Genomic DNA, 11,397 nt, shown 5'->3' with positions numbered 1-11,397 from the left:
CCTCCCCAGACTCCCAAAACCCTCAAATCCCACCAACACCAGCCCACTGGCTCAAAGCAACCCCATAATATGTATTTGGTTTAAGTGAGAAGCCTCTGCAGAAGACCCCACTGGTTTCACTTTTGGGTGGATTTTAATAGAAGTTGAAAACAAATGTACAAGAGCATCGTCTGCCAAATATGCTAAATTGGTGCAACCTAATGTCCCACAACCAAGAAACTAAAAAAGTCTTTTAGTATTTACACACATTACATTCTCTAGGGCTGTTTTTCCCAAACTTTCTCTCAACATTAGGATACGTGAATTCATTTTCCCAATTTAAACAGAAAAACAGTGTTTTCTGGAATAGTTTATAGATGTTGATTTTACCAAAACTATAGTGTCAGTTGTGAAAGGTGTAATAATATTAATGTCCCATCCACACTAATGCAGATATTTTGGAATAGGAGTGTTTTTCTCTACATTTTGGCCTCTTGTCCATGCATAAATAATCTTTTAGGTTGTTAAAAATGTGTGTTATTGCTTTGTGCAATTAAATGTACCTACAGTTTTAAATATAAGTTTTTAAGGCTACGTTCAGACAGCAGGTCTTAACGCACAATTCAGATTTTTTGGTGAAATCCGATTTTTTTTGTGTGCTCGTTCATATTACACATTAAATGCGACTTCTATCAGTTTTGAGTAGGAACTTAAATTGAGCTTATCTGTTATGTTTAGGCGATTGAGTGAGTTTTTTCAGTTGTGTAGAAACACAGAAAGAAAGTGAAATCTGATCAGAAGGAAGAGTACATGTTAATGCCACATGCACTGAAATTTAACCCATAAAGACCCAGTGCGACTTTTGTGACAGTTCCTAACTAAATATTTCTCTCTGTTTAACCTTTCTTCAGTGATTTATCACCATTTAATGTAATATTAATCCTATGTGTTTTACATATTTTCAGTCAAAATCAGTTATTTTCCATCATTTAATTTGTTGATCATGTTAATGTTCATTAAAGCTCAGAGTAAATTCAAACCTTATTAGATCATAAACAGAGAAAATTGAAGAAAAAGTGACTTTGTCAGGAAAATATATCAACTGAACATAAACATGTCTAAAAAAGTGTTTAAATGCACTGTCATGAATCCAACGCCATAGGTTTTACTGGTGAATCCATGTTGTAGAAGATGATGGTGTTTGCAAGTTCACTACAGAGCCTCTGAACGTCCAAATGGGTCATTTCTAATGACCATGAAAAGATGAAAAACTATATTTTACACCAATTATTTACATGGATTGACAAGATTAATGGTCCATCAGGTATTAAGCATTTAAGATCAGTAGATGGCTTTGGAAGCCAGTGGCTGTTTGGGTCTTTATGGGTTAACTTAAAGCAGTGAGTGGTTTGAGACACTTGGACTACAAACATTAACATATTGAGAGACTGAGTTTCTACAATTACTGATAGTGTTTAGCTACTCATAAAAAATAAAGTAATATATATAAAATTATGATATACATCCCACCTTCTGTTCTGAACACTACAGTCTAAATATCAACATGCAATTGTGATGTCAACATGTTTTTTGCATTTTTATTTCCACTGCAGTCATTTAAAAAGACATTTTTTATCATGATTTTTTTTTTTATCATGCATTTGAAACACTGTAAGCTGTAGTCCATTTCCTGAAACTGAACTGAAACTTACATCTTTAGTCAAACATCTGTCTGCACATCTGTTCATTTTGAAGTAACCGTGATCAAAAATGTGAAAATCAGTTTGCACATGATCCCAAATGTGTACAAAAACACGGCAAAACACCTACTCTCTCTAATTGCACAAATGTTTCTGTGTCTTATGGCTGGAAATGTAGGTTTTATGCATGTACAGCTGTTCTAAAATTACCTTAACACTCTTGACCAAAACTATTCTTTTCACGCAGCTATGAAACAAGCATGCAGGTTTTGATAGTGACATAAAAATGCTATGATGGGAGTCTGTAGACAATAGAAGGTTCTTAGTAAACATCTACAGCACTTTGTACCATTTCAGCCCATCCCTGCACACAGGAAGTTAATAACACGTATATACCGACGCCGCGTACCAACATATTCCCATATCTGAATTCATAATCCCATATTCCTGCAGATAAATGTGCAGTCACAGATGCTGACACAATCACACCTCCCCCTTCTCCACCCATCCCCCTCTGCAGCTTGGGCAGGGTTATGGTTTGGCTCAGTGTGTTGCATCCTTGCCGAGCCTGGTGCTGATTTCCAGGCCACGGGGCGGAGGTTTGCCAAAACTCCACAGATCACATGAACATTTCCACAGTGTTAACAAAGACAAGAGGCTTTTGGTGTTCAATTCTCTGCAATAATGATCCATTTCCTGTTTAATTGTGGCCTCAGATTAATTACATCAACAGTTTCAATCAAATATGAAACCACTTCTTTTAAGTGATGTGCATTTTAATTTGGCAATGACGCTCTGTGACAAATCTGAGCAGAATCAGATTGACAGATTGTCTCTGAGCTCACATCCCCCCCAGCAGAGTCTGATACACACAACGTTTGATATTGAAAACACAGAAATGAACCTGATGCTAATGATGATGGAGGTGGAGGAGGTGCACAGTTTAACTGCAGTGTACGGACCATTCAGACGATTGAAATGGTTTTAGGGATATTTGATTGGACGTGATACAGAACATGACTATTAAATGATTTCCATGCCTGAAGAACCACAGTGCTCCATTAGTCAGCTGGCAGAAAATTAATTGCTTATAATTTATTGATTAATAACCAGGCAAATTGATTGTAGTTTCCTATATTTGCTAATTTGGTTGCATTCCTCAGGTTTGTATTCGGATTCAGCATTTCAGCATGTAATTATAACGAAAACCAGTTTGACAAAACAGGCAATGCACTGTAGCTGAAACCAATTTTACACTGAAAAAGAAGCAAGAAGGAAAAAAATCTGATATTTAATGACCATTTTCTCTTTTTTGTTTCCCTTTACTCCTCACAAATCACACCAATTCATTAACACTCAAATCAAATCATCTCTGCATAAATATTTCAGAGTAAATTAATCATTTATCATAATTTTTTCTTTATAATTTTAATATTTTACGATTCAGAGCATTCCACAGTTTCACTTCATGTTTAAGTCCTGTCATGTTTCATTCAAGTATAAATAATGCCCCATCCACACTGATGCAGATATTTGGCAAAATAGATATTTTTCTTTACGTTTGAGCTGTTAATCCATATTTGAACAGCATTTTAAGTCACAAAATAACACTTTCCAAAGTGAAGATTTTCCATTTTGTGTGTATCCATTTATTTTATTGGTTTATTTTACAGGGAGATTGTACATTAATTCACATTGCTGTAAATGCACCAGTTAGACAAATGACTATTTTTCATCTGCAGTCCTTGGACAGATGTTAAATTGTCACCCTAAAAAGTAGCATAAGGTTATAAACATGCAATTTTTAAAATACATAGATTTAAAATACCTAAACACACACAAGTACAAGAAGAGTGTGCAACACAAACATTTACAATTAGTTACATATCAGACAGAAAGTAAGTAAAAAAAACTGCTAAAATACACTTTGCGCTTAGAAATATTACAAAATACAACATCCATGTGGACAGAAAAAGTGGTCTATTATTGGTTAGTGCAATAAACGTCATACCCAGGTGTATAAATAAGTGTCTGATCTGTAGTAGATCGAGGTCAGCAAGGATACCTGACCTGGGTTATGGACAAATTCACATCATATAAAGAATAACAACCCGAACCAATACTTAACTTTAATTGTCATTGTTGGTTGCCTTCATGTTCGCCTCTGCATCTGCTACATCCTGTATTATCCACAGTTTAACGTCCAAAAGAAATAATAGGTTGTCTGAGCATTTGTACGTGTACCTCTTTGGTAAAATATCAGTGTTAGTGTGGACAGGACATGAGCTGTGTGGTTAAAAAGGTAGACTTTACAACCTGCAGCTTCAGCCTATACTTTTTTTGTACTATTGATGTTTTATATTGACATTTTGCTGTATAGGTTTGCAGTTAACGTTTTGTTTTTCTCTATGATTTATCTAAATATCATCTTTTTTCTGTCCAAAACAAATCACCATTTCATGTTTTTATGAATTGAAACACATCTGAACACTTTTAAAGATACATTTCTTGTTTGTTGTGGTCTTAATTTTTGAGTAAATTAATTTTCTCTATATTTTGGGCAGTTTTCTGGACACAATTAAGAAGCAATTTGACAAAACCAGCTATTTAAAATGACTTAGACCTTCTCTTCCTTATTGTTTCCTTACATTTTGTAGGCGAAGCAATCAACTTGCTTTTAATATAGAACAAGACGACTGTGAGGGAAATATAGACTTAATATCTGTCTGTCTCTCAGATGGTTAACAGTTAACAAGGCCCTAGTGTACTTTTGCACATCACTGCCTTCTCAAATCTCCCAGCAGCCATGTCTGGCACTTTCATATAGGTCTGCTGCTGCTCAGCATTAGCACATATATGGGCCAAAGAGTTGGCCTGGTTGTTCGCTATATTTAGATGGAAAGGGAAATATCAGAGAAGGTTATTTTAGTGTTGATGTAGAGGCCTCGTTTAGAGTATGTGGAGGTTAATTTCTACCTAAAATTTAGGAGCATGTTAAATAAAAGTGGTGAAATAAGCTACATCTTGGTTAAATAAAGTGAGGTTACAGAGCCTGTACATGAAAAAAAAAAAACACTCAAAATAGCTTTTTTTATAGTAAAGTTCTGGTTTTAGATCTTCAATATAGCAACCACACCCAGACAATATCACAACCATCCAATTGGTGTCAACATCAGTCAGTGGTAATAAATATTTCATGGCTTCTGTTCATTGTGACACCGATGGCTCTTTTAGTACCTTCTGTATATGTGAGATCTGAGGGCAAGTCCCGGTCCTGACATTAAAACCCACATATGGAGCGACTCATTTGTCATCCCAGTGATAAAGAGCTGGATGACACCGGAGGCAGTTTCTTAGCTGTCTCCAGTCATCTCCACCTCACACATCATACAAACACAATGCCTCAGATCTGCTTCATCTTGTAATGTGACTTGAATCTGAGGAGAGACTGTGGTAGGTCGGAGGCACAGTTGGAAAATAAAAGGAAAAAAAGCCACATCCGTGTGCAGCAGCCGCACATTTCCGAGGAGTTAGAGCAGGCTTTGGTGTGGATCCAAGGCCACTGACTGCTTAAGAGGGTGAAGTACCTTCAGTTTGGATCCTATTATATAGACAGTCCCTTGACATGAATACTAGTATCTCAGTATTACATAACTTACACTGTTACCACATCATCTCACAAACTCGCTCACCCACTCCCATCCACACCCTCAAACCTTCATCAACTGCATCATCAAGATTTTCTGCAGTCACTTAAAAAACAACAAATGTACAAGTTCAGTGGGAAATATTTAGCAGCATCTAGTGGTGAAGCTGTAGCTGCAACCAACCAAACACCCCTCCCCTATGGTGGCCGCTTAAACAGCTTGTCTGTCTTGGACTTTTTAGTTAATTTGATATTAACTCTGGTCAACAGGGTATGAGGAGTTAAGCAGAAGTTAAACACTAGATGTGGCGAAATGTGGAAAATTAAGAAAAGCAAGTTTTTTCTGAGTTTATGTAGATGGGTTTTGTAAAAGCAGCTGATTCCCTCTAGATATAAAGTGGACATTTTAAGGTAAGATAAGATAAGATATACCTTTATTAGTCCCACAAGGGGAAATTCCATGTTTACAGCAGCAAAGTACAAAAGCACACAAGCAAGGAAGTGCAAAAACAAGATATACACACTCAAGAACGCTATATACATTATTTACAGCTGTGCACATGCTGATCATGCCACAGTAATGTTAAAAGAGTGATATTTAGCTTTTTTTTTTTTTTTTAATGGAATTATGGATTTTTAAACATTTCCCCATGGTCTACATAAACTGTAAATGCAATGCTGGGGTCTGAATTCTTCCTTAATTCAACTCCACAGGTCCATCTTCAACCCTGTTTCTGACTAATGACACCAGAAAGGTCGTTTTGAGCGTTGGCCCTTTAAATGCAAATGAGCCACTTCATGCCCCACTCTCTCCAGGTTGTTGGCTGTGCTGCTCTGTCCAGCTGGCCAGCAACTGAACGTTTTAGGTAATCGGCTCGAAGTTTGGACATATTTTCAGTATGGACTACAACCACTGCTGCTGACAAACAATGGCGTACTTGGACAAATGTTCATCGGAAGTCTTGACCTTATATGTGTAAACACTGTGATGTAACTAGTTATAAAACGTAACAAACTAGGCAGGAATTAAAACAGGTTGTAGAAACCCACTCAATTTTTGCTAAAATGAATATAACGATAGCTTTGCAGCACCTGGAGGGTTCAAATTCAAACTTTTGGAACTATTAGGGTCCAATTACACAAATAAATATACCAAAGACTAATAAAAGTGAGTTTAGCAAAATATGACCCCTTTAAGGATATCAGGATGTGTTACATATAAACTGCAATAATCTAAAGCCCTATTCACAAAGTACAGGAATAACCTGTTAACCTCTGGTGATGGAAAAATGAATCTCCCATGAATTCACATTCAAATGATTTAAATGTCTGTTTTTTACTCAAATTCACAATCACAAAATTTTTACAGTGTTCTGATGTGAAGGTTCCATCCATCTAGTCATCTTTTGCGGTTCACTTTTCTGAACAACTTAAATTCCCTCTTTGATTGAATATTCATGTGCCTGCTGAATTTCTATCCAAAACACTTTTAAAAGTTTCATTTGTCATCACCAGCACAGCCTCCCTTGTCCTCAATCAGGAAAAAGCTAAAAAAAAAAAAAAAAAAAAAAAAAAAAAAATGTGCAGCAGGAATGAAAAAACAAAAAAAAAATCTTACAAATCCCACTAAATCCCTAAGATATTGATTCACACAGGAGTAATATTATCACAGAACCTGTGTGTGTAACTTATAAATTACACACATGGCAAATTCCACAGGGTTAAGATCACAGAGAGCCTCTGCTGTTATTACAAATTATTCACTAATAATACTAGTCTCATATGAATAGGGCTTAAGATAAAACTTGAAATAGAGTTAAGCTAGACTTAAAGCTGCAGCTCTCTCATCTCTACACAACACACCAAATGTAAAGACAGATGATAAAAAAATGTTGATTAAAACGCAATTAAAATGCCTATGATATGCCAAAATATTGCTTAATCGTTTCTACAGCAGGGGCGTCAAACTCATTTTAGCTCAGGAGCCACGTACATTCCAATATGATCTCAAGTGGGCCGGATCAGTAAAAAAAAAAATAATATAATAACATATAAATAATTAAAACTCAGTTTTTCTCTCTGGGTTTAGTGTAAAAAGAATAAAATGATGGAAAAATAATTGCAATGTTTACAGTATTATGTGTCAGCTCATTATTAACAAAACTCTCAGATCACAGTGGATCTATTATATTGTTAAAATCACACTTATTTTTCTTTAGTTCATATTTGTTCAGGTAAATATTTTCATGTAATTCTACATCTATTTCATTAAACCAAGGATAATCTTTGGAGCTGTTATTATTTATAGGTTATTATGCTATTATTTTACTGGTCTGATCACATAGGTCTTATGTGACCCCTGAACTGATAGGATTTTGACATCACTGATTGTTAATATCCTCAGTGTAATTTTTGCATTTCATAAACTCATTCCAGGGGCCAGATTGGACCCTTTCACTGGCCAGTTTTAGCCCACAGGCGTTATGTTTAACACCCCTGTTCTACAACCAGAAACCAGAGCCACAGGGAGTTGTCAATATGATTACACGTATGCTGAAAGATAATAATTCTTCAATTTCTTGTTCATTTTCATGCCTGGTACAACTAAAGGTACATTTGTTTGGACAAATATAATGACAACAACAAAAATAGCTCAAATTACTTTAATTTCAGAGCTGATATCTATCCATTTTCCATGGTTTTCTTGATAATAAGCAAAATCACTTCAGTTCTTACATCAATAGCTATGGCATTATACTGCCAAAAACAGTGCTTTTGGGCATTCCATGTTTTCTTTTCTGTTTGTTTTAGTCACATGATACACACAGGAGTTGGTACTTGACTGCATAACCATTGTTTCTGATGACTTTTGGTGGTCTAATAATTTTTTCCGCGACTGTAAATGAAGCCTTGAGTCCTAGATGAAGACAAGTATAAAGTACATGGAGGCAAAGAAGAAGAAGCTTTACATTAAAATGACTGAATTCTGACAAATTTAAAAAACATCTGAGTCAAATCCGATCCGGTCAGTTCAGGTTTAAAGACATTTTGGATGTTCTTTTCATCAGTTTAACAATTAGACTCACAAATATCCTTTAATCCTGTCATGTAACCAAACTGACAGATATGGTTATTGTTCCGTCGTGTGGTTTATCTTGAGGAGATGCGAATGAAGACACAATTTCATACATCATTAATTCCCAAACATGGACATGAACACATACACACACATGCTTGGAAGTTCCCTGAAGAATCAGGTCATCTCTGGAATGATTCATCCTTCACATCCAGCCTGAACACATTCACTGTGCCTCATTACATACAGTGTGTATCCATGCCTGAACAGACCTAATGACTGATGGGAGACACTCGACAGACTTACAGTACTCCGCCTAATGTGTCACTGCCTTCCTCCTCACTATGTGTGCGCCATGCCCTCGCTGCCCTACAGTACAACGACAATTCAGGAAGATATTAAGCTAATGGTTTATTAAAAAGAAAATGTCATGTGTTAGTAAGCCAAAGGGGGAGGAAACAGAGCTGAGCCCTTATTAGGATTCATTAAGGGGTTCCAGTCAGTTACCACCATTTCATGCACTGAAAAACAGAACAAAGCAAGACTGAATAACATATTTTCATTCTGTACATTTCTCAATTGTGTGGAACGGCCCCATTGGCAGTTACCTGCTAAATAATGAAAGATTTTGGCTCTCAAAGCTAAAATTTTAGCTGATGTTGAGCAATTGTTGACTCACGCAGTATAGTTCAAAGTGTCCTCCCATGAAATATTTAAGAAGTTCTCTGACCCCGGTTGACTCAGTCACATTTATTTGCAGTGGAGATTAATAGGGACTTGCTGGTTTCAACACAGAGTTCATAATAGGTGATTTACAAATCATCATGTGTCAACCAAGGTTTTGATTCAGCCTTGGCGCCTGCATTCCTCTCTGGTACTTTATGAAAGTTTGAGCTGAAAGGGGAATTAGAGGATAAATAATGGCCTGAAGGTTTCTGGGAAAAAGCAATAAAAACTGGCTTTTCAGTTTGATACGAAATGAATTCCCAGGTGTGACTTTTCCCCAAAGAAGAACTTTTTTTTTTTTCATTTATTAAACAAAAAGATCATTGTGCCTACTTATTTATTTTGTGATCATGCATATTGATTTATTGACCAATCTTCTCGCATTGCCCTTGTGTAGATTACATATTTATATATATATATATATATATATATATATATATATATATATATATATATATATATATATATATATATATATATATATATATATATATTTGATTCTTTCCTTTCCATTTTGCCAACTGTCTGTCTTACATGAAATAGAAAAAAGGTATTTGTTAATACAAAAACTGGCTGCTTATATTTGGCTTTGCATTTTCGTTGTCCATTTGGAAACCACAAAAAAAACAGATCACATTACTTAAACTTGAAAAGGAATCTCCATAAACCAAAAACAGACAGAATTTAAACAGATTTACGTTGTTTTGAGCTGCAAATAAATTACAGATTATCTCTTTCCTTGTCAAACAGTATGATGGATCAGTCGGATCATACACAGTGTGAAAATACTGTCTGGAAAGTTTGGAGTTTGAGACAAATTGCTGGACGTTATGCTAGGCTATCATTGCAAAAAAAACAGGAAAAAAACAAACAGAAGACAGCGGAAATGAAAAATTAACCAAATTACCTGACATCAGACACATGGCCATGTATAAAGAGTTGCAGCACATGTAGTTGATGACAACAGTACGTATTAGTCTGCAACATGAGAACAAAACAAAATAGAGCAAAAGTGACAAAAAATGTTCTGGCCTAAATACAGGCTTTGATTTATTAAAATTCATTGGCCGTGTCCACATTTATCAGTCGTTTGTAATCTTATGGATTGACCGATCATAGATCACGCAAAAAAAGACTCTGGTACAAATCTGTTCAACTAATTCCAAAATAGGAACTTTTTTTGGCTTCGTGATGCCCTCTAGAGGTCAAGCACAATCTGTTTTAATACTTAAGTGAGCGCTCCCGAACACGTCTCCATGTAATGTGTGATAAGTTAATGCATATTTGAGACAATTAATTTGTTTGTAAAATTTAAATGTACTGACAAATTGATATTTCCTCAACAGCTTAGACTTTTCAAGGCTGTACAGTGCGACAATTTCCATCGCATTTGCTACTAAAAATTATTCTGTGCGAAGAGAAATATGCATCCACTAGCACAAGTGCAAAGGAGTTGTGCTGGTGCAATGTCTAAAATAATGGGGAAACTTAAGCTATATTACTGTCTCTTGTCCTATTCATCTCTTGTTGGAACAATGCTTCCTGGGAATTGTAGTTCTAAGTGTGTACTGCCCTTCTCAATCCGAATACAAAAGAACTACATTTTTAGGTAAACATTCCCACCCTCGCTGATGTGTGCCGGGAAACCAACAGAACTTTATACGTTTTTGTTGAGTGAAGTCTATTTTGAATTATGGGACTGATTAGAATTGTTTCTTGTCAATAAGCCATATCTAATTCAGACCAGCATAGACTGTTCACTGATGCACATTTAAAGTATATCACTACTGATTTTTCATATTTAAAAATGTTTAAATTCATTATATTGTGTTCAGGTGAAGAAAAAATGAAGGTTAAAGAATCACTAGTTGTGTTTCCATTGACCTTCAAATTGCACAAATATAACTTGCACATAAAAATTTACCTAATGGAAAAACAACAATTTCGCCAAAAGTCTCATTTTTCGATTCGAAGTTTTTGCACTAGCAAGAGATGTTTTTTTGGGCATAGTGTAAATGGTATATCACGCAAAACTGCAATGGAAAGACCCTTTTTCGCAACTAGAGTCAGGTGAAGTACAAAACCGGATGTTGACATATGTTACAACAAATCAAGAAGAAGAAACATGTTGTGGTATGTGTGGACAGACCAGGAAACCCAATCATTTTTTAATTTAGTACAAGATAGAGGAGTAATATATAATAATAATAATGAATATATCTGTAAATCAACACCATATTTACATTCGTTGCCATATGTGTCGCATCATC

The 11,397-nt window shown here is 35.5% G+C and overlaps 1 protein-coding gene; it reads right to left on the bottom strand.

Moving 5' to 3' along the window:
- Window positions 1-11,397, bottom strand: part of LOC115434446 (ly6/PLAUR domain-containing protein 6-like) — a 1,359,089-nt gene that overhangs the window by 231,426 nt on the left and 1,116,266 nt on the right.

The sequence above is a fragment of the Sphaeramia orbicularis genome, chromosome 2 (assembly GCF_902148855.1).
Source record: "Sphaeramia orbicularis chromosome 2, fSphaOr1.1, whole genome shotgun sequence".
Classification (NCBI taxonomy): domain Eukaryota; kingdom Metazoa; phylum Chordata; class Actinopteri; order Kurtiformes; family Apogonidae; genus Sphaeramia; species Sphaeramia orbicularis.
This window is presented reverse-complemented; position numbering and strand designations above follow the sequence as displayed.